At 35.9% G+C, this 25,302-nt stretch overlaps 1 long non-coding RNA gene across 1 annotated transcript in view; it reads right to left on the bottom strand.

Annotated features, from left to right (window-relative positions):
* Positions 1-523: 523 nt before the first annotated feature.
* The window catches only part of LOC105545469, a 154,425-nt gene continuing 129,646 nt past the window's right edge, over positions 524-25,302 (bottom strand). Inside the window, exons 2-3 of the long non-coding RNA XR_001006929.1 lie at positions 23,218-23,322; positions 524-2,466 (exon numbers count right to left, since the gene is read on the bottom strand). This is a non-coding gene — a long non-coding RNA (uncharacterized LOC105545469). The remainder of the gene's footprint in view (positions 2,467-23,217; positions 23,323-25,302) is intronic.

The raw sequence follows: 25,302 nt of genomic DNA, 5'->3' as shown, positions 1-25,302 counted from the left end.
AAAAGTCAAAGAACAATTGCTTGACAAATACGAATGAGCTTGCTTTGATCAGAGAGGTTAAATAAATGAAAGAATGCTATACAATTTGCAGTTAATGTTTCATTTTCATATTTTGAATATTTAATTATGTAAATTCTATATTTCGTGTATGACAATTACTTTGGTTATTACTTTGGCAAATGATTGAATAAATTTTAATAAAAATATTTCATAACCTTTAGTAGGGTTAACAATAATTTTGAAGATGGTATTTATAACAACCTAATTAATTTCATCTAAACATGTTTCTTTTTGTAATGCATGGAACTTTGCACATTTATTTCCAGTTAATTTCGCTAATATTTTCAGGATGTGGTATCAATTCCAGAAATTAGTACATTATATTTTATTTACACATTGTTTATAAGATTATCTTGACAAGCAAAGTTAGAAAAAATGTTATGTGTTAATTTATGTAACGGGTTTTGTTAGATTTTGAAACATTTTATCTGGATCCAAGAAAATACAAATTGTGAGACATAACAAATGGAAACGGAATCCTTTATTAGTTTTTATTTTTATGCAAGCTGAAGAGCTTATTGACAATAAAGAAGCCTTTGAAACTTTCTGTCTAAAAATATTAAAATTCAAGACTTTCCTAGAACTCAGTGGATAATGAAATTTGATCACTATAAACTTGAGAAACACTGTCACCTGTAGCAGTAAAAGAAACATACTGTGTTTTATGTTTAAGCAAATATATTATTTTCAATCAAAAACTTAAATTTATAAAAAGTGTCTAATTAAAATTCTGCAGCTAAAAATAAAAATTAACAAGTATCACATACCCAAGTCTATCCACTCCAGTAATATCACACTTGTCAGAACAGCTTTGTATTTGACTACCATTTGAGTATGTGTCCTGTAGTTCACTGCAATCTGTCATCACATATTTGATTTTTGTATGGCCAAGCAAGTGACTTAAATGAGAATACAGTAGAAACTGTGCCTCTGCAACTTTTTAGGTTTCTAAAAATGGCACTGATCTCTCCTATTACATCTGGAAGGCAATATTGCTCTTATGAAGTCTCTTGGCTGTGGTTTAAAGAACTTTTTCAGTCTTTTCCTTGACCTTTCCTATGACAATTATTATTCATTCACATTGCAAGGAGCTAGAGTGAGTCTCCTGCCAGTTACTATGTACGTACATCTCAATTATGAATTCAGGAAGTAAAGTTTTATTGTGCATATATAGACTCATTGGATCCACTGTGAAATGAATTTTTGGTTAAACTAAATGTATTACCTGATTTTCATATGTACCGACTCTTGAAGGGAGGCTATGGTAAAAGTTGACTTTCCTTCAATTCACACACTATACAAAAAATGTGGGTGCTCCCTTTTCCATATGTACCTACAGATTCTTTGTGAGTAGAGGAAGAATATTATCTTTACAGTATATATTTGCTCTGGCATCAGGTCATTTCTCTGAAAAACATAGCTTCTGCTTTAATCGTTGGACTCTCAGTCTGAAAGTTGGCTCAGGCTTGGAAAGCAGATGAGTGATTGAAATTTCCACTGCAGTGGCTGATATTGACCTTCTGCTTCTCCACATTAGCTGCTTTCTGAATATATATGTACACGTACAAAAATCCCTGTTGGCAGACTTTCTATAGTTCCCCTAAAAACTGTGATGATAGCTTATCCGTTGTCTTAGATTCCTACATAATAGAGTTCCTTAATTGTTGAGTTGCTGATAATTGGCATGGAAATTATGTTGGTCCTTATCTCTCTGTACTGATTACATGCTACCACCTTTCCTTTGCTCCTCTAGAACTGTATATCATCTTCAACATTTGCTTCATAACATCATTACTTGCTAATCCTTCTCGGTCTATGGACAACAGCCACTAGTTAAGCCTGTAAAAAGTGCAATCTTTATAAACTTAGTGAAACTAATGTTATTGGGAATCGCAAAGTGCACAGTCACTCCAGCTTGTCCAGTGCCTCAGCCTTTATACTGGTTCCACAACACTCTTTCAGGGCAGGTCTGGAAACTTGACACTATGTAATGTGATCCGTAGTGCTTCCAAGAGCCATGCCTAAGGCATACTGGGACTGATGTCAGATGCTCTTGAAATCCACTGAGTTCAGTGTTCCTTTTAAACCCTAATACTTCATATCATCAAAGTCTCTCTCATCCAGCTTTATATTCTGGTCTAGTAATTGCAAGATGTGGCCACCAGGACTGCTTTTTCTGTTTCCTTTTGGCACATATTAACCAGGTCTGGTGACTCCAACCATGAATGATCTCTTTTCTCATGTATAAGGTCCAGAAGTTCTAAAGCCCATGGAAATGAACTTAACCATATCTTCTGGTTAAGTTGCCAAGAGGGAATGTGGGAGAAGATCTCATGGAGGGAAGTCTTCTGCAAAATATCTGCCTCAGGGGAGTCCAGTGGAAATTCTCCAGGGGTCTGTTACAGTCTAAAAAGGAAAAGTGAACCACTTCTTCAGGCTTAGAGGGCTCGAGGAGATCTGGTTCTTTAATGTTCCTGAATCACTTATCTCAGGACCCAGAACAGTCTCTGGGTCCTATCCTTTCCCTTTATGACCCTGATTTTGATTTGCTGAGAAAACAGTTCAATTTGAAATTCTGCTCCTCTTATAATCAGATCTTGGGCCAGAGCATCAGCATCAATTACATTCCACTTCCAGAAAATTACGGTCTCTTTAAATAATTCCACGGATATATTGTAACTTTCCTACCACACATTCAATTAGCAATTGGCTGATTTGAGTCTATCATTTTCTCTGTTAAAGACATTAGTGATTATAGCAACAACCAATAAATTCCATCGCCCTTGTATTAGGTTGGTGCAGAAGCAATCGAAGTTTTTGCCATTAAAAGTAATTTACTTTTTTTTTGCCAATATGTTTAATGGCAACATATAAACTATACGGAGGCCTGAAATGTCCAGCATAATTTGACCCTGCATTAGTTTTCTTACTTATATCCTACTATTCTCTCTCTTGCTCCTCTCTTGAAGCCATAATGGAAAGATATGACCTCAGCCCTGAAACTTTGCACTGTCTTTTTTATATACTTTCAACATTCTTGCCCTAGAACATAACATTACTACCATTTATTTTTCTTTGTTTTTTGATTACATATTATCTTCTTAGTAGATATTCTCTTATAACCTTACTTAATATTAGACTCTGCAACTTCTGGAAACCTTTTCTCCTTCCCTGCCTTAGTTCTGAAGTATTTGAAAACTTAAAAGTAGTTAGAATATTTACTTGGTTTAATATTTATCCATTATCACTAAAAATAGAAGTTCTAAGAACAATTGTGTATTTGCCTCACTGCTAGAATCAGAGTCCAAAGCAATGCTGACACATAGGAAGCACCAAGTCACTATTTGTTGAATAAATGAGAGAATGAATGAAAGGAATAAAAGATGATGAAAAACTTTGTATTTTAGCAAAAATTATGATCCAATAATTATACAATTATTAGTGGATTCTCTGATAAATATCTGAGTGATTTAAATAGCATAAATCACTAATGAAATCACTCGGATATTTATCAGTGAATCCATTAAGTGAAGAAACTACTTGTGTCTGAATAATGCCACACCATTATCAATAAGAAGGAGTGCAATGCATACATGAAAATCAACAAATAGAGAGCAAGTAAACTTTGGACTTTATGTTTTAGATACGTTTTATTATGGATTATATTGTTATTTACTTTGAGTCTCTATGCAATCAAAAGTTTGAAAAATAGTTATGCTGGGAAAAACTTGCTTATTATAACACGAGCAATGTAAGATCACTTTGGAATGATTTAATTTAATTGGTTTATGGGTTAAAAGTTATCAGGTTAGGTTAAATGTGTATAGAAAGTATATTTATGCATGCTTAAGTACATAATCAGTTGTTCTGATAAATTGTCAAAGAGTGAAGTTTCTCACATATCACTCTTACCTGAATAATTTTTAAGGTGGCATCTTTAGGAGCTTAAGAAGGAACTATTTTTGTTCCAGCTGAAAATATTCTATTTGATGGATTAAATAAGGTTTTTACATAAAATTGTATGCATTGCAAGCCAGTTATTTTTCAAATTTATTTCTTTCAAAAAAAAAAAACAAAACACAATGTGTCAGTAGAAATCTGTGATTTTTCTCCATCATTTAAATATAAAGGGAGCACTGGAATGTGTTAAATGCATAGAGTTGAAGCATGATCTATAGATTTATAGGAAAATCTGCAGATAATACCATCTCAATATGATGCTACCTCATCCTTGTCTTCATTTTAAAACATATTTCATATTTTAAAGAAAAGCAGCATATTCTAACTTGTAATGGAATGACAACTTTATATTTCTTATAAAATATTGTTCCAATCAATACCACCTGCAAAAATTTACATATTAATTGATCTTCTCTTTCAGAGTACTCTTCCTACGGAAAGTAGTGCATAAGCTTCTAACTGATATAAGAGGAAAAAGAAATACAATATCAAAACTTAATTCCACAAAATATCCTTTTTCATCCATAACAAAGACAAACTCATAGTGATTTGAAAAGATTAGCAAATATATACTTAAGAAGAATTCTGGTATATTTATTTCAGTTATTTTGTTTTCTGTATGGTCTCTGATCCAACAGGATCCCAATATCTCCTTCATTATCACACTCCTATCTGCCTATTTTTTTCCCCAGACTTTCAGCTAAAGCAACACAAGCATCTCAGAAAATATAAGGTAAGTTACCTCAAAAATAGTTATTACGTAATCTAATTTTAAATGAAGAGAAATTCAATCAGATGCCAAATTTATTTTCAATTGTTACAGCTGGGACCTACTCTGCTGGTAAGAGTCGAGGATTTTGAGGCATGTTGTCAGGCTGTACCATGTAGTGTGATGTAGGAAGTTAACCTGAATGAAAGATAGGATGATATTCAAATGTGAAAGAAAACCTAGAGTTTATACCAAACTGACTTTTCTCTAACACTCTCAACTTCACATTAAAATTCTGACATTTTTAAGCCTTTTTTTTGAAGTGACTTTATATATCTGTTTGCATATGCAGTGGAGCAACCAATGTTGATGCATTTCTTAAGAAAGGCATCACAGAGAAAAATATTATAAATTCTGATATTCTAGTATCCACAAAATGAAAAACACAGACCTTATGCTACTTTACTTGCTTTATTTTTGAAATATCTTCACATTAGACTTCAATAATGTGCACCTGCACATACATACACACACATTCACACACATGCACACACACACAAACCCAAAACTTTTATAAATTTAGAGTAAAATTATAACACATGGAATTGTGAACATTCAGGATAAAAATAGCATTACAAAATTAGCCGAAATATATAAAAATGTTACTACCACAGGTAATTATTTCTGATACTTAAGGAATTCACTTTTTTATGTACACCAAAAATTCAGAACTGTACTTCTAGAACACTGGAATTGGTTCTCTTTTTCATGATACTAAAGGAAGACTGTGGAAAATCTACTCTTCTTGACAATAAAATGCATATTTGGTCCTCAGCCCAGCGTGGTGGCTCATGCCTGTAATCTGACCACATTGGGAGGCTGAGATGGGCGGATTGCTTGAGCCCAGGAATTGGAGGTCAGCCTGGGAAACATGGGGAAACCAATCTCTACAGAAAAATAGAAAGTCACCTCGTCATAGTGTTGCACACCTGTAGTCCCAGCTACTTGAGGTGCCAAGGCAGAAGGATTGCTTCAGTTTGGGAGGTTGAGGCTGCAGTGTGCTGTGTTCACACTGCTGCACTCCAGTCTGGGTGACAAAGTGAAACCCTACCTCAAAAAAAAAATGTGCGTATGTATGTATGCATGTATGCATGTGTGTGTGTGTATATATATATATATACACACATACAATCTTATTGAATAGAAAAGATAATTAGTGAATTAGTGTCCATCTTTATTTTGCTGTTTAATCAATTAAAGCAGATGCCAAATTTATTTTCAACTTTTACTACTGGGACCTACTTCATTGGTAAGAGTTGAGGATCTTGAGGCTTGTTGTCAGGCTCTACCAGTCCAAAGTCTGGAAGGCTCGGATTAAAGAAGAGTCAACACGATTAGGCAAGAGGAATTCTCTGTTACCCAGTGGAGGGTCAACCTTTTTACTTTATTCAAGCATTCAACTGATTGGATGAGTCACAGCCACATTAGGGAGTGCAATCTGCTTCACTCAGTCTATCAATTTAAATGTCAGTCACATCCAAACACCCTCACAGAAACACCTAGAATAATGTTTCACAAAGTATCTGTGCACTCCATAGTCTAGTCAAATTGACACAAGAAATTATCCATCACAATATCCTTTTGATTTCCTTTACTGTATATATTTTAGAAGTTGCCTTTGTGATTACCATGGGGATTGCACTAAACATTACATTTATAAGTTTCAATAACATAAAAAAACTCTAACTCTACACAGTTCTGTCTCCTTACCCTTTATGTTGTTGTTATCAGAAATTACATGTTAATTTTTTTTGCTCAATAATATATATTTATAATTACTTTTATATATTTAGTTTTGAAATTATGTAGGACATAAAAAAGTGGAGTAACCAAACAAAAATTTTATAATACTGGATTTTATGTTTGCCGATATAATTACCTTTACTGGAGATTTTTGTTTCTTCAAGTGTCTTCAAGTTACTGTCAAGGGTTCTTTCATCCGAACTTCATATTAACTCCCTTTAATATTTCTTATAGTGCAGGTCTAGTAGTTATAAACCTTTTGGTCTTCTGTTTATCTGATAAAGGTCTTTCTCATTTACTTAATGTTTTTTTCTTTAAATACTTTAAATATGTCCTACTACTTCTTCTACTCCCATAGTTTCTGAAGAGAAACTGTTCGTTCTATTGAGATTCCCTTGTAAAGGGTGAGTCACTTCTTTATTGCTCTTTCAAGATTTTTCTTTCATCTTTGTCATTCAACGGAGTGATTATAATAGTCTCAGTATGTGTCTATGTGAGTTCTTTCCTACTTGGAGTTTATTGAATTTCTTAGATTTGTAAGTTTATGTCTTTCAACAAATTTTGGAGGTTTTTGTCATTGTTTCTTTAAATATTCTTTCTTTTTTTCTCTTGATTTATTTTCAGGAACTCTGGTAATGTGTGTTTCGTTCTACTAGATAGTGTTTCACAGTTCCTTAGGTTCTGTTCAATTTTATTCTTTTTTTTCTGCTCTCAAAATTCAAATGTTTTTATATTCAGTCAACCGAAGATTAATTTGAAGATTTGTGTTTGTTCAAATCTGCTTTTGTACTCCTTTAATAAAATTTTATTTAAGTAATTATATTTTATTACCAGAATTTTTGTTTTGTTCCTTTTTGTGATTTCTATGTCTTTGATATAGTCATTGTGTTTATACCACACTTCCCTTATTTCTTTTAGTCCCCTTTGACCATGCTTTATATAACTCTTTGAACACATTTTAAAGTTATTGGAATATATTTCCTATAGTTAAAATGCATTTTCACCTCCAAAATTTATGTTGAAATCACCTCCAAGGTGGCATTATTGGCAGATGTGATCATTTAAAGTTGATTGAGTCTAGAGGTTCTGTCCTTATAAAAGGAAGTAGGGACCTTTATAACAAGTGTGAAGGGAGTTGATGGGGAGGAGATTATTCTTCTTTATTCTTCTTTTGCCCTTCCACCTTCTGCCATGTGAAGACACAGTGCTCTTCCCATCCATGGATGCAGCATTCAAGGTGCAATCTTGGAAGCTGAGACTGAACACTCACCAAACAAGAATCCTGCCAGAGCCTTCGCATTGGACATCACAACTGCCAGATTGTGATAAATAAATTTCTGTTTTTCATAAATCATCCAGTGTCAGGTATTTTGATATAGCAGTATAAAATTGACTAAGAAAAAACTGATACCAGAGAAGTGAGGTGCTGCTATAACAAATACCTAAAAATGTTAAAGAAGCTTTTGAACTGGGTAATAAGTAGAATTCAGAAAAGTTTGGAAGTGAATTCTTGAGAAGCTTGTTTTGCCATAAGTGGAAAATGAAGGGTGATTCTGATGAGGGCACAGAAAAGAGAAAACTTCAAATAGAGACTGAATCTTTCTTAGATATTGTTTAAGTAGTTGTAAATAGAATCTTGTGGGAAATATGGACAGTAAAGGCCATTCTGATGTGGTATTTTATGGAAATGAAGAGTATATCATTAGAAGCTGAATGAAAGACCATCCTTGTTACAAAATGGCAAAGTACTTTGCTGAATTATATCCATATCCTAGGACTTTGTGGAAAGCAGAACTTAGGGACAGTGAACTAGAATATTGACCAGAAGAAATCTCTAAACTACAAAGTATTTAGAATGCTGTGTGGCTTCTCTTAACTGCTTATAGTAAAATTTGAGAATAGAGAAATGATTTAAAGATAACCTTTGTAATGAAAAGGAATGCTTACCATATAGATTTGGAAAATTCTCAGCCAGGCTATGTAAAGAATATAAAAGCATGTTCTGGAGGGAAAAGAAAGGGGGCAGCCAAGTGCCTGTTTGGTAAGGAGATTAATGTGGATAGAAGGAAGCTACTTGCTACTTATCAAGACATTAGGAGAATGATTTGAACACATCTTGAAGATCTTTAAGGATACTCTTCCTATCACATCCATGGCCATCTCGAATCTCTGCTCCCCACATTCCTACACAGTGCTCCTTAACTATCCTAGCTATGTCTCAAGTAGGCCCGAGCGAGTCAAGAGCTGCACCTGTAGAAGGTAGAGCCATTAACATTGGCAGAGTCCATATGGTGCTAATTTTGCAGGAATGCAGAGTACAGGAGCTGTGGAGGCAGGCTGCCTCAATGTACATTTCAAAGTATGCCTCAGAGAGCCTTGAGCTTCAGGAATAGACCTGCCACAGGAGCAGAGCCACTGCAGCAAGTGTCCACTAAACCTATATCTAGTAGAGTCTTGGTGGACGGGACGTCCCCAGTATCCAGTGACTATGGAGCCACCAGCATGCAATGCCATTCATAAAGAGCCACAGGCACCCAACTCCAACACACAAGAGCTGCGCTGTGGGCTATGCCTAACAAAGTCATGAAAGTTGTATGCTTTTGGACCTTGGAGACTCAATTCATAGCCCAGTGTGTTGAGGAGGTAAGCCATGGAGTCAAACATTATTCACAAACCTAAAGATTTAATTTTGATTGCCCTGTTGGGTTTTTGGCTTATTTGAGATCTATTGTCCCGTTCTTCTTTTCTGGTTTTCCATTTTGTAATGGGAAAATCTATCCTATGCCTGTTCCACTATTGAATTTTAGAGGCACGTAATTTATTTTCACAGGCTTCTCAGTTGTAGAGGGAATTTGCCTCAAGATAAATCTTATAAAATCTTATAAAATAAGTCATCAATATCTGATTTACATGAGATTCTGTATTTTAGACTTTTATGTTGGTACAAAAATTAGTTAACATTTGGGGTGAAAAGAATGTATTTTTTTATTTGAGAAGGACCTGAATTTGGGGGACCTAGGGACACAGCGCTATGGTTTGAATGTTTTTGTCACCTCCAAAATTCATGTTGAAAGATAATCCTCCATCCAACAGTATTGGGAGGTATGGCCTTGAGAGGTGATTGAGTCGAGAGAGCTCCACCTTCATGAACGGGATTAGGTGCCCTTATTTATTTATTTTTAATGTTATTTATTTATTTTTTGAAACGGAGTCTCACTCTGTTGTCAGGCTGGAGTGCAGCGATGCCATCTTGGCTCACTGCAACCTCCACCTCCCGGATTCAAGCGATTCTCCTCCCTCAGCCTCCCGTGTAGCTGGGACTACAGATGCCCACCACCACGCCCAGCTAATTTTTGTGAGACAGGGTTTCACCTTGTTGATCAGGCTGGTCTCGATCTCTTGACCTCGTGATCCGCCTGCCTCAGCCTCCCAAAGTGCTGTGATTACAGGTGTGAGCCACCGCACCCAGCCCTAGGTGCCCTTATATAATGAGGGAATTCAGTCTTCTGTCTTCTGCCTCATGAAGACACAGCATTCCTCTCCTTTAGAAGATGAAGCATTACAGGTGCCACCTTGGAAGCAAGGACAGGACCCTCATCAGATAATTAACCAGCCGGTGACTTGATCTTAGACTTCCTAGCCTCCATAGCTTTGAAAAATACATTTCTAGAGTTTATAAATTACCCAGTTTCAGGTATTCTGTTACAGCAGCACAAAATGGACCAAGACAATCTCTGTCTATTTAATCTAATGTCTATTTAATCTGTCTATTTAATCTAATACTCGTGTTGATTTACTTTGTTCCATTAAATGACACATAGTTTTGTGTTTCTTTGTATTCCCTGTGGTTATTTGTTGAAAACAGCACATTTGAATATTAAAATATGGTAACTCTAGAAATCAGGTTCTTTGCTTTTCCCAGGGTGTGTTTTTTGTTTGTTTTTATTTTGAAGGCTTTCCTAATCTATTTGTCTAGTAACTTTTCCCATCTATTTTGCAGAGATTGTGTTCATTGCTGTGTGTTGGTTACTGAAGCCTTTGTTCTGTAGCTGTATTCATGTAGTGTTTCAATATACATTTCTATGAACACTAGGAGCTAGAAAACAAACTAACAAAACTTGTATCTCTTACTTTTTGCCAGTGGATTTCATGCTGCATCTCTCCTTCGACACTTTTCGCCAGATTTGCACTGAATCTAGAGATTGGCCAAATGTGAGAGTCCCTGATCTTTGCAAAACTTTTTGATCATGCATCTTGTCCTCATCATGTGTATAGCTTTCTAAGGTCCCCCATCTACACAGGTGACTTTGAACACCCTCATTTCCCAAAGAACGGTCTAGCAGGTTTTCCTCTCTGGTTTTAGGAATTCTGTTGTATGTGTTATCTCAGCCATGATTTTTTGCCCCAGATATCTGTGGTTTGTCATTCACCAATGTTTTCAAAAAATGCTTACTTTTCTGGCCTTAGGTGAGTTCAGTGAAACAGAGATGAGCACATTTTCTTAGTCCTTCAGCTTGTCTCCAGGTAGGTAAGAACAGATTTACACTATAATTTATGAATAAGGCATGCTTTTTTTTTTTTTTTTCTTTCTGAATCCAAGGACCACGATGGCACCCTAGCAACATGGTCAATTATTTTCAGGACTAGGACTGTCACCAAACTGGGGAAGAGGTGTGACAAGAGCAAGTAACAATGCCACAGATCCTCTCTCTCATTTTAAAGTTGCCTTTTTGTTGATTCAGTGTTCACTTGGTTGCTATAAATCTTTGGCTGTTTTTCAGAGTTCTGACAAAGTTGGTTCTGACGGTTTTTCATTGTTTTTTAAATGTTTTAGTTGTGAGAAAAGGAGCTTAGAGCTGCCTATGCCACCATTTTTTTTTTTTGAAATCACTTCTGTGCCTGTCATATTTTTTCCTCACTTAGAAAGATTTCAAAATGCTACACAGGGGGAAAAAAGCAATCTCTCTTTAAAATCTCTGCTTTTCAGATGTTCAACAGGCCTGAGAATACGTGTGACCTTCACTGTCACAGGAATAAGTCTGTCTTTCTAAGAAAATTGTTGGGTTTCTCTACATTTCCATGTTGGTACATCGTTCCCAGATATAAGGTACAGGCAGAATTCACAAAAAGTCATTGCAATTGTCACAAAAATGTTATTTTGCTATTGTAAACATTGGAATTAGGGAAATATCATAATTGTACCTGTTTTAAATATTTTATATTAAATACAAACCACCCTCTAAGAAAAAAAAGGGACAGAAAAAAACCTTTAAATTTAAAGTTACTGATTATTTTTAAAGAATTGGGAGCTCAGATAAAGCCTAATTGACATTGTTGGTTTAAAACATTTATTTTTAAAGAAAGAGGAAAGCTTAATGTGAGAGAAATGTTTTTTGAGACCATATGGTCTAGTGAACTCTAATGTTTTAATGTACATGCAAGATTATTTACTGAAAACAATTCATCTTTTAAATCTTATCTTTAAGACTCTAATGAATTTCTTTGTAAATGATGAACGATTTAGGCATATTATTTTAATCATCTTAATATGTGATTATGTCTGGCTATCTTTAATTTTTCTTATAGATTTTTTTTTTCTTAGACAGGGTCTCACTTTGTTGCCCAGTCTGGATTGCAGTGGTGTCATCATGGCTAACTGCAGCCAGGTGCAAACAATTCTCCCACCTCAACCTCCCAAGTAGCTGGGACTAAAGGTACATGCCATCACACCCAGCTAATTTTTGTATTTTTTGTGGAGACTGGATCTTGCTATGTTGAGCAGGCTGATCTTAAACCCCTGGGCTCAAGCAATCTTCCCGCTTGGGCCTCTTAAAGTGTTGGGATTACAGGCGTGAGCCACTACACCTAGCCTTATCTTTAATTTTATAGGAGGCAATAAAATGAGCAGGGAAATGGATGACACCTTTCTTTCTTTCTTTCTTTCTTTCTTTCTTTCTTTCTTTCTTTCTTTCTTTCTTTCTTTCTTTCTTTCTTTCTTTCTTTCTTTCTTTCTTAAACGGAGTCTCACTCTGTCACCCAGGCTGGAGTGCAGTGGCACAATCTCGGTGCACTGCAAGCTCTACCTCCAGGGTTCATGCCATTCTCCTGCCTCAGCCTCCCGAGTAGCTGGGACTACAGGCTCCTGCCACCATGCCCAGCTAACTTTTTGTATTTTTAGTAGAGACGGAGTTTCACCATGTTAGCCAGGATGGTCTAGATCTCCTGACCTCGTGATCCACCCGCCTCAGCCTCCCAGAGTGCTGGGATTACAGGTGTGAGCCACCACGCCCGGCCCAATGGATGATACCATTCTTACTGTTAAATGTAATTTTTCTTTTATTTCTTTCTCTAATTAACAATCAGAACTTCATAAATTATTATCAGCCACTTTGTTAGAAAAATAATATTTGTATTTGCTCTTTTCTAATTAGGTAAATAGATAACAAGGAAGATAGAGAATAATCTTTAAATTAAAATTCTACAAGTTGACTGCGTTTGAGGGTTTATGTATTTTGCATAATTGAAATATTATGTGAATACCCTAATGAGGCAGGTTCTTTCTCCACTTAAGATAATCCCAGGGAGCTGTTTAGGAATTTTGGGAATTTAGGTTTCAATGATCAGGCTCAGGTGGACCGTTTAGTTTTAGTTTTCTGAAGCATGGTTTAGTTAAATTGTTTCTTGAGGGTCTGATACATTTAAAAAAATGTCTTACAACTTTCTATAGTGTCAAAAATATCTTTAGAGAGGATCTTAAACACAAAAATTACCTAAAATATGGTAAACTGGTTTTGCATTTTCAAATTATGATATCCTCCTCAAAGTCTTTTATTTTCTCTGTTTTCTTTTTGAGAGAACTGGTTACTATTTTGAGCATAATCATATTTTATAATTAAATCAAATTTCAGAATTTGATTATTTTTAAATGAATATTCTAATAGTCCTAAAAAGCACTCTCAGTCCATTTTTCTCCCTACATTAACGATCCTGAGGATTTCCTTGAACCTATTACAAAATGCCACAATTTTATTTTTTTTCTAGAGCTTAGAAGATTTCCATTGCCTTATTAAAATGTGTTCTATGGTATTTATAAAATGATGCCTCACAATAAATGAATGTTTGGCAGATGAATCACTAAATGAAGAGGAATATGGAGTAGGAATATAGTATAGAAGAGGAATGTAGAGTAAGACAGTGAGGATTTGAATCTAACCTCTGCCATTTACAAGCCTTATGACTTCTTATTTAGCCAATTTATATCTCAGTTTTGTCAGCTATAAATATGGGTATTGATATGGTTTGGCTGTGTCGCCACCCAAATCATATCTTAATTTGTAGCTTCCATAATTCCCACTTGTGGGAGGGACCCAGTGGGAGGTAATTGAGTCATGAGGTGTGGGTTTTTCCCCATGCTGTTCTCATGACAGTGAATAAGTATCACAAGATATGATAGTTTTATAAAAGGGAGTGTGCTCTCTTTGCCTTCCACCGTCTAAGACGTGACTTAGCTCCTCATTTGCATTTCAACATGATTATGAGTCCTCCCCAGCCATGTGAAACTGTGAGTCAATTATACCTCTTTCCTTTATAAATTACCCAGCCTTGGGTATGTCTTTATTAGCAGTGTGAGAACGGACTTATATACCAGTAGGCAACACATCCATGTAACCACTGCAAATATACCCCCTTACATCTATACAAATAAAAAAAATTCTGTGGTTGAAAACCCCAATAGGAAAAAGATCATAAAAGTCTGAAAGGATTACACTGTTGAAAATGCCATTACTGTTATAGAAACAGCCTTGAAAGTAATCAAGCCTAAAACAATAAATTCTTGCTAGAGAAAACTGTGTTCACATGTTGTGCATGACTTCACAGAATTTATAAAAAGCCAATCAAGGAAATCATGAAAAATGTGAATATGGCAAAAATAATGGGGTTTGGTGAATAATTTCATGATAAGGGTCATGTAGAAATAAAAGATCTAATAGTTACTACACCGGAGGAATTAACCGAAGATGACTTGATGGAGATGAGCACTTCTGAACCACTGCCAGACAATGAGAAAGAAGACAGCCAGAAAATAAATGGATCTTAGGGAATTCGGCAGTAGAGTTCCAATTACTCAAGATTGCTTTTGACTCCTTCTATGAAATGGTGGGCACTGAAACTAAAGAAAATGATAGAAGGATTAGAATCATATAGGAATATTTGCAGAAAAAATAAAAAAGCAAAAAGTCAAGCAAAAATCACAATGTATTTCCATAAAATTAACACCAAGTGTGCCTGCCTACTCTGCCTCTCCTTCCACCTCCTCCACCGCTTTTCTCTGCCCTGAGAAAGCCAGATCTAGGCCTCCTCTTCCTCTTTTTCCTCAACCTACTCAACATGAAGAGGATGAAGACCTTTATTTTGATCCACTTTGACTTAATGATCTGTAAACATGTTTTTTTTATGTTTTCTTAATAACATTTTCTTTTCTCTAGCTTACTTTATTGTAAAAACACAGTATATGATAATATAACATACAAAATATGTGTTAATTTATTGTTTATGCTGTCAGTAAGCATTTCAGTCAACAGTAGGTTTTAGTAGTTAAATTTTTCGGGAATGAAAAGTTGTACATGGATTTTTGACTGTGCAGGGGGGCTGTGCCACAACCTCCTTGCGTTGCTCAAGAGTCAAATACACACACACACACACACACAGTTCTCTTTTTCCCATTATGTGAATGATTTTCATGTTTATTATCATGTGTGTTTGCCTGTATTAAAATGTTGTATATCATTGAAAACATTACACATATATTTAAACTATGTGAAAATAACAGAGTTTTAAAAGTATTATATAAAACGTTAAAGACATTTACATCTAAATCTAAAAATTTTGAGAGTAAATTAGCACACTTTAACAATGTTGGACTTACTCTGTGAAATAGCAGTATTATGAAAATATTGAGAAATATTTGAAATAGAAGAGAAGATATTTAAGATAATTTACAGATAATATCAGATAATATGTGCGTTGAAAACCACATTCCATATCTTATGTTCCTTTAAATATATATATGATTTTAAGATAATGAAAAAGGATTAATATCTAAAAGGATTAATATCTCAATAACTAATACATGTGGAAAATGTCAATATATATTTCTTAGACAGTTTGGTCTGCTATTTCTGACATCAAAGATGGTGGAGGAAGGGCTAGGAGATAGATTAACTTGAATTATAGAAGGTTGTCAGAATGTTTAAATGATGTTTAAAAGAGAGATTTCCAAAAGTATTACAACTTTTATTAAATATGTCTAGGATTTCACTATATTAATTTGCTAGGGGGATCACAGAGTACCACAGATTGAGTGGCTTAAACAGTAGAAATGTATTTTGTCACAGTTATGTAAGTTGAAAGTCTGAAGTCATGTCAGCAGAGTTGTTTTCTCCTGGGGACCTCTGTCCTTGACTTGTAAATGGTGATCTTTGTTTATATCCTCACCTTGTCATCCCTCCATTTGTGTCTTTGTCCTAATCGCCTCTTCTCACATAGGAAACACAGTCGTAATAGATTAGGGCTCACATATACAACCTCATTTTATTTTTTTAATTTGTTTTTTATTTTTAATTTTTTATGGGTAAATAGTGGGTGCATACATTTATAGGGTATGTGAGATATTTTGAAACAGGCATGAAATGTGTAATAATCACGTAAGGATAAATGTGATATCCATTCCCTCAAGCATTTATTCTTTCTTTGTGTTAAACCAATCCAATTATACTTTTACAGTTTGAGGTCTTAGATTTAAGTCCTTATCCATTTTAATTTGATTTTTGTATATGGCAAGAGATACGGGTCCAGTTTCATTCTTCTCCATATAGATATCCTGTTTTCTCAGCACCATTTATTCTTCAGTGTCCTTTCCACAATATAGGTTCTTGGCACCATTGGCAAAAATGTGTTAGCTGTAGATTTATGGATTTGTTTCTTGATATTCTGTTCTACTGGTATAGGTATCTGTTTTTTATGTGAGTACCATGCTGTTTTGGTTACTACAGGTTTGTAAAATAACTTGAAGTTAGGTAATTTGTTTCCAGTTTTGTTATTTTTGCTCATGATAACTTTGGCTATTCTGGATCTTCTTTGGTTCAATATGAATCTTAGGACCTTTTTTCTACTTATATGAAGAATGTTATTAGTCTTCAGATAGGAATTGCTTTGAATCTGTAGATTGCTTAGGGTAGTGATTGGTTTGCTGTGTCCCTACCCAAATCTCATCTTGAATTGTAACTCCCACAATTCCCACGTGTTGTGGGAGGAACCTGGTGGGGGGTGATTGATTTATGGGGGTAGTCTTTCCTGCACTATTCTCATGATGATGAATGAGTCTCATGAGATCTGATGATTTTTAAAATGGGAGTTTCCCAGCACAAGATCTCTCTTTGCCTGCAGCCATCCACGTAAGATGTTACTTGCTCTTCCTTTCCTTCTGCCATGATTGTGAGGCCTCCCCAGCCATGTGGAATTGCAAGTCCATTAAACCTCTTTTTCTTCCCACCCTCGAGTATGTCTTTATCAGCAGCATGAAAATAGGCTAATACAAGTAGTATGACCTTTTTAAAAATGTTGATTCTTCCAATCCATGTACATGAAATATATTTACATTATTGTGTGTCCTCTTTAATTTCTTTCATATATGTTTTATTGTTTTCATTGTAGATATCTTTCACTTTGGGTAATTCCTAGGTATTTTATTTGTACTTATTAAAAATTGGATTATTTTCTTGATTTCTTTTTCAGTTTGTTGCTGGCATATATAAATTCTACAGATTTTATATGTTAATTTTGTGTCCTGAAACATTATTGAACTTGTCAGTTTTAATAGTTTTTTATATTTTTGGTGGAGCTGTTAGGTTTTTCCAAAGGTAAGACCATGTCTACTGCAATGAAAGATAATTTGATTTCTTTCTTTCCAGTTTGGATGCCCTTTATATCTTTCTCTTGTCTGATTGCTCTAGCTAGTATGTCCAGTACTATGGTGAATAATTGTGGTGATAGTGGGCATCCTTGCCATGTTCCAGATCTTAGAGGAGAGGGTTAATTTTTTTTCATTCAGTGTGATATCAAATGAGAGTCTGTATCATATGGCTTTTATTGTGTGGCAGTATATTGGCATATGGTTGCTCACATAAACCTCTAATGATCCTTTAAATTTCTTTGGTATAAATTGTAACGTCTGCATTTTCATCTCTGATTTTATTTATTTAGATCTTCTCTTTTTTATTCTCAGTTTGGCTAATATTTTGTCAATTTTGTTTATCTTTCAAAAAGCAACGCTTTGTTTCATTGATCTTTTGTGTTATTTTCTTAATTTCAATTTTATTTATTTTTTCTGATCTTTATTATTTTTCTTCTATTAATTTTGCATTTGGTTTGATCTTGCTTTTCTAGCTCTTTAAGACAAATTGTTAGATTGTTTATTTGAAGATTTTCTACTTTTTGATGTAGACACTTATAGCTGTAAACTTTCCTCTTAGTACTGCTTTTGCAGCATCCCATAGGTTTTGGTATGTTGTGTTTCCATTATCATTTGTTTCAAGAATTAAAAAAAAAATTATTCTTAATAGATAATTCAGGAGCATATTGCCTATTTTCCATATGTTTGTGTAGTTTCCCAAATCTTTTCTATTATTGATTTATAGTTTTATACCGTTGTAGTAAGAGAAGATAATTGATATATTTTCAATTTTTAAAATATTTTAAGACTTGCTGTGGTGCTTAATATATGGTCTATATGAAAATAATCCACGTGGTGAGGGGAAGAATGTGTATTCTGCAGCCATTGAATGAAATGTTCTATAAATATCGATTATGTTCATTTGGTATATAGCGGAGATGAAGTTAAATGTTTCTTTGTGGGTATTCTGCCTGAATGATCTGTCTGATGCTAAAAGAAGAGTGTTAAAATCTCCAGTTATTATTGTACTTGGGTCTGTCTCTTCCTTTAGCTCTATTAATATTTGCTTTATGTATCTGTGTGCTCCAGTGTTGGATGCATAAATGCTTATAACTGGTATACCCTGTTGTTGAATGGAACCATTTGCATTATGTAATAACCTTCTTTGTTTCTTTTTTAAATATTTTGTCTTGAAATTTCTTTTGTTTGATAAAAGTATGGCTACTCCTGTTCCTTTTTGGTTTCCATTTGCATGGAAAATCTTTTTCCATCCCTTTATTTTCACTCTTTATGTGACTTTATAGGTGAAGTGTATTTCTTGTAGGTAACAGATCGTTGGGTCTTTCTTTATTTATCTATTCAGCCACTCTATGTCTTTTAATTTGAGAGTGTAGTCTGTTTACATTCTATGCTATTATTGATAAATAAGGACTTACACCTGTCATTTTGTTATTTGTTTTCCTGTCTGCTATTTCTTCTTTCCCTTCTTTCTGTCTTCCTTTTAGTGAAGGTCATTTTCTCCGGTTGTATGTTTTAATTTCTTGCTTTTGAATTTTTTAATCTATTGTGTTTTTTAATTTGAATTTACCATGAGTCACTGAAATACTATCTTATTGCCAATTATTTTAAACTGATAACAACTTACCATTCATTGTATATACAACAAACAAACACACATGCAAAAGAACACTAGTAAAAATTCTACACTGTGACTCTTCCCTCCACTTTTTAATTTTTTGTTATTTCTCTTTATTTCTTATTTTACTACGTCTTAAAAAGTTGTTGTAGTTATTATTTTTTATTGGTTCATCATTTAGACTTTCTACTTAAGACAAGAGTAGTTTACATACCACCATTACAGTGTTACGCTATTCTATGTTTTTCTGTATGCTTACTATACCAGTGAGTTTTGTACCTTCGGATGATTTCCCCTTGCTCATTAACATCCTTTTCTTTCAGATTGAATAATTCCCTTTAACATTTCTGGTGGTACAGGTCTCGCATTGACGAAGTCTCTCAGCTGTTGTTTGTCTAGGAAGGTCTTTATTTCTTCTTCATGCTTGAAGGATACTTTCTCCAGATATACTATTCTAGGGTAAAGGTATTGTTCCTTCAGCATTTTAATTGTGTCATGCCATTCTCTCCTGGCCTGTAAGGTTTCCACTGAAAAGTCTGCCGTCAGGCATATTGGAATTCTATGCATGCTATTTGTTTCTTTCCTCTTACTGCTTTGAGGATCCTTTTTAAATCCTTGACCTTTAGGAGTTTGATTATTAAAGGTCTTAAGATAGTCTTTTGGGGATTAAATCTGCTTGATGTTCTATAACTTTCTTATACCTCAATATTGATATGTTTCTCTAGGTTTGGGATGTTCTCTGTTACTCTCTCTTTGAAAATACTTTCTATGCCTACCTCTCTGTTTACCTCCTCTTTAAGGCCAATAACTTATAAGTTTGCCCTTTTGAAGCTATTTTCTATATCTTGTAATTGCTTCATTCATTTTTATTCTTTCTTACTTTGTCTTCTCTGTGTATTTTCAAATAGCTTATCTTCAAGTTCATTGCTTCTTTCCTCTGCTTGATTGATTCTGCTTTTGGGAGACTGTTGTATTTTTTAGTATGTCAGTCAGATTTTTTAACTCTAGAATGTCTTCTTGATTTTTAAAAATTATTTCAATCTCTTTGTCAAATGTATCTGATGGATTATGATTTGCTTGTTTGTGTTATCTTGACTTTCATTAAGTTTCCTCAAAACAGATATGTTGAATTCTCTGTCTGAAAGGTCATACATCTCTGTTTCTCCAGGAATGGTCTCTTGTGCCTTATTTGGTTTATTAGGTGAGGTTATGTTTTCCTGGATGGTTATGATGCTTGTAGATGTTCATCAGTATCTGGGCATTGAACAGATAGATATTAATTGTAGTCTTTACTGTCTGGACCTGGTTTCTACCCATCCTTCTTAGGAAGGCTTTCCAGGTATTTGAGACAACTTGGGTTTTGTAATCTATGTTTTGATTCACTGCAGCCATTTTTGCATTAGGGAGCACTCCTAGCCCAGTAATGCTATGGCAATTTAGAGTTGTAGAGGAACTGCCTTGGTGGTCCTGGATAAGATCCAGAAGAATCTGTAGATTATCCTGCACTGACTTTTGTTGCCTTCCCTTAATTTCTCCCAAACAAACAGAACTTCTCTCTCTCTTTCTCTCTCTCTCTCTCACTCTCTCTCTCTCTCTCTGTGCTGAATGGCCTAGAGATTGGGGCAAGGTGTTGCAAGCACCCCTATAGCCACCACCACTGGGACTGTACTGAGTCAGACCTAAAACAAGCATGGCACTAGATGTCACCTAAAGCCTGCAGTAACCACTGCCTGGCTGCCAACTACATTCATTCAATGCCCTAGGGCTCTGTAATTGGCAGATAGCAAAGCCAGCAAGGCTTGTGTCCTTCCTTTTAGGTCAGCAAGTTCCCCCACCCCCAGGTGGGTTCAGAGATGCAGTCTAGGAACCAGGGTCTGGAGTCAAAAAACTTACAAATCTACTTGGTACTGTATTCCACTGTGGCTGAGCTGGCACTTAAGCGAGAAGACAAAGTCCTTCCAACTCTTCCTTCCCGTTTTCACAAGCAGAGGAATTTCTTCTTGTAGCCACTACCATGCCAGGTCTGTTGTGAGTATTGCCTGGGTACCCCCAATGTTCAATCAAGGACCAAAGACTCCTCAGTTAGCATGTGGTGAATGCTGTGAGGCATGAGACTCTCACTACAGGTCAGTGGGCTCGTTTTTGGCCCAGAACAGGTCCAGAAATGTTGCTAACAAGCTAAGGCCTGGAGTCAGGACCCCAAGAATCTGCTTTAGTGCTCTACTGCACTGTGGCTGAGCTCCTTAACCTAAGGTACCTGACAAAGTCCACTTTACTCTTCTGTCTGCTTTTCTCAAGCAGATTGAGTCTCTTCCTTTAGCCACCACAGGTGAGAATGTGCTAGGTCTCGCCTGAAACCAGCACATCTCTGAGTCTCACCCAAGGCCCATGGCAAGTGCTGCCTGGCTATCACTGTTGACTATTTAGGGCCCAGGGGCCTCTTTAGACAGCAGGGGCTGAATCCTGTCAGGACTGGGTCCTCTTCAAGAAGGTGGTTTTGCATGTGGCCCAAGCTGTTTCTAGAAATGTCCATGAGCTGGGGTCTAGAATGGAGGCCTGCTGGATGCCCTCTTTTACTGTGGCTGAGCTAGTATCCAAGTTGCAAGACCAAGTCCTAATTGCTTTTCCCTGTCCTGTCTCAAGCCAAAAGAAGTAGTGTCTCCCAGAGATGTGAGCTGCATCGCCTGGGGTTGGGGAGGGTTGCCATAAGCATTCCTTTGGCTGCCCCAGGTCACAGACCCCACAAATCCACTGGCTCCAAGCCCAGCACAGCACCAGGACTTGACCAGGAATTGCAGTCCTTGTGGCCTAGACTGTCTTTCAAGTTTATTTAGGATCCCAGAGGCCTTTATCTCATAGTAGCAAGACTCAGGTTCTGACCACTGGGATGAACAATTCCCCTCTTGCTAGGGTTACTCTAAATGCCCCTTCTCTGGGCACTGACTGAGTTCTGACTGGTGTCGCTTTTTGCTTTGACAGGGCAGCACTGAGGTTTAATGGAAGGTTCCACAATTGCTGTGCTGTCTCTTCCCCAAGCACACAGAATTTGTCTCCATGTCATGGGGCCACTGCTGGGAGATCAGAGAGGGGTGGCATCAGCTCTTCAAGACTGTCATTCCTACCCTTCTCAGTGCTCCCTCCAATGATAGAAAGTGAAAAACAGTTAAAATCGGGTGATCACTCCTGGGGTCATAGAGACTGCAGGCCTATAATTCCAGCTATTTGGGAGGCTGAAGAGAGAGAATCTCCCCAGCCCAGGAGATCGAGGCTGCAGTAAGCCATGATTGTGCCACTGCACTCCAGCAAGGGTGACAGAGCAAGACCCTATCTCAACAAGAAACAACAAACGAAACAAACAAAAAACAAAAACTCAAGAATGGGCTAAAAACCACCTAGTGTATGCTATTCTGTTGTCGCTGCCTAAATGGACTGAGACAGTATGTTTGAAAGCTGACTTGTGTAATTCCCTAACATTCACTCTTGTGTTAACCACCAATATGAATTAGTTCCAAGGCAAACTTGGGCCCAGCTGTGCATCCTCCTGTTGTGGTTCTGCCACCTCTTCAGCTACCATGGAGCAAGCTTGGCTCAATGTATAGAAAATGGCAACTTGACCTCTCAACTTCTTGCCATTCCCTTTTCCCCATGTTATAATCTCCTACTCAGGGTTTAGAAATCAAAAATCAGAAAAACAAACGTGTTCAGAAAACTCCTATATTTCTGTAGTACCCACCTATCTTGGCACAACAGAGCATGGGGTTGCCTTTGTCTGCGTTTTCTGCAATGGTGGCCATAGGGTATCTTAACAAAGTTAACTTGGCGAATGCTTGCTGACAAGTTTGACACTCTGAAAATGGATTAAAAAGTATACTGTTAATCTGTCAGCTGTTTATCTATGAGACAATGAGAGTAATCTGGGGATTAGAGGCCTTTTGATATGGAGCGTCTCATTTTGACATTTATTTTTTCAGCATTTGTGTACTATTATCCTATTTACTAAAGAGCAAATCACCATTCTCTGGCATTGGGGTTAAGTGCTAAAAGCACAACCAGAAAGTGAATGAGTGTAGCAATTAAAGGCCAGAAAGAAACAAATACCATAGGCGTCCCAGTTACTTTTTGGTTTTTGACTAAATGGTAGGTTTCTGTGCAGATTATGATGTGCATCTGGACAGCCACAGACCTTACTGATCTAAGGTAGACCTGCCAGCATGGAGAAAAATAAGGACTTTCAAAAGTGGAAATAATAAAGCACCCTTCCCATTTATCTTCAACTGTGATAGAAAGGGAGGCTGCTAAAATTGCAAGCAACAACAGTAATGTGAAAAATACTTATCCTCTACATAATCTGTCTGTAATTCAGACTCCATTCTCCCTCCCTCATTCCCAAACATGCGTCTTCCTTAATATTCACTCAGAAAATTTCCCTCCTCTCTTCTATTTACCTACATGCTCACGGGAATTATATTTGGAAAATAACCTCCATTTATTTTCTAAGTACTTAAAATTTTTATCGCTATTTTATTATTTCCTAATTGCGAAGCACATTTTACTATGTATGAACAGTGGGATACAAATATAAAATTTTATTTCCAATACAAAATGTAAAGAATTTTATGAACACAAAACAAGTGCCAGTTAGGGGGTATCCCAATTAAAAGATAAATTTAATTTAATTTCTCATTTCTTCAATTGCTTCCTCTCAAAAAAAAAAAAAAACAGAAAAACAAAAGAGAGTTTGACTTCCACTGTTCATTGTTTTCTACTTTTGAGTAATATACTTGTTTGATTACACACACACACACAAACACACATATGTGTATATTTATACATTTATTCAAAACCATATCAGTCAAATGCAATAAACTGGGTCGCATAATAACGTCCATAGGAACAAAAGAAATCAGTGGGTGGATGGGGATGGAGTGAAAGAGATAGGAAAGTCGCTAAACCTTATGGATTTTGAACCAGAGTGCTAGTTAGGAACAAAACCCTGTTATCAAACAGGACATACCCCATCAATGTAGCTTAGCTCCAGGTGCTTTTATTGTTTTGGCATCTAATCAATCCTGTCACCATACTTTGGTTACCGTCTCAAGGCAAATCATTTGATAAGCTTATTTAATAGCCATCACCTCTATTCAAGGAGCGCCTCCTACAATCATATTTAGAAGTTTCCAGGATTACTCTGAAATTCTTCAAAATTCCATCTTAGAATTTCTAGTGATATCCATTTATCCTTTAAATTATAGATTAATCCCATGAAAGTCTCTTTTCTTAAATTTTGCAAATTACTTAATAAATGTTTAGTTCAATCCAAATACAACCTCTTAAAAATATGCAAACAAGCTGGCAAAAATAGTATATTTTTAAAGAATTAGAAAATCCAAGAGTGACAGGGTAAATAATTCATCAAACTGAATATCCAAATTTAGAGAAGCAAAAAAAAAAAATTTAAATACAAGTAGACACAAGTTTTTATTTCTGAAAATGTTTATGGGGCATGACTGCTCTTCATCCCTTCCTTTTAACACTGACTTTCCGTGGTGCCCTAGTTTGTACTCAAGAGCTAGCTGCCGTTCTTTGCCTGGTGATCCAAACTAAAGCTTTTTTCCAGTCATGAGAGCTCTTGAAATTTGTCTATCAGCATGTACCATTTAGCTAATTCATTTAATGACTGAAGTATTTTACATGCATTATCTCATTTTTACCTCAAAATATCCCAATAAGGTAAATACTAGTTACACAAAAATCTTGGAAATATTTACACATACAATTTTCATATAACAACTATTCTAGATTTTCATAGATGATATGGTTTGGCTGTGTTCCCACCCAAATCTCATCTTGAATTGTAACTCCCACAATTCCTATGTGTCATGAGAGGCACCCAGTGGGAGGTAATTGAATCATGGGGGTGGGTCTTTCTCATGCTGTCTTCCTGATAGTGAATAAGTCTCACAGGTCTGATGGTTTTATAAAGAAGAGGTCCTCTGCACAAGTTCCCTGTTTTTGCCTGCGGCCATCCATGTAAGATGTGACTTTGCTCCTCTTTGCCTTCTGCCATGATTTTGAGACCTCCCCAGCCATGTGGAACTGTGGACCAATTAAACCTCTTTTCTTTCTAAATTATCCATTCTTCGGTATGTCTTTATCAACAGTGGAAAACAGACTAATACAATA

This window comes from Mandrillus leucophaeus, unplaced genomic scaffold (assembly GCF_000951045.1).
Source record: "Mandrillus leucophaeus isolate KB7577 unplaced genomic scaffold, Mleu.le_1.0 Scaffold33, whole genome shotgun sequence".
Lineage (NCBI taxonomy): Eukaryota > Metazoa > Chordata > Mammalia > Primates > Cercopithecidae > Mandrillus > Mandrillus leucophaeus.
Note: the sequence above shows the minus strand (reverse complement) of the source record. Positions and strands in the feature narration are given on the sequence as shown.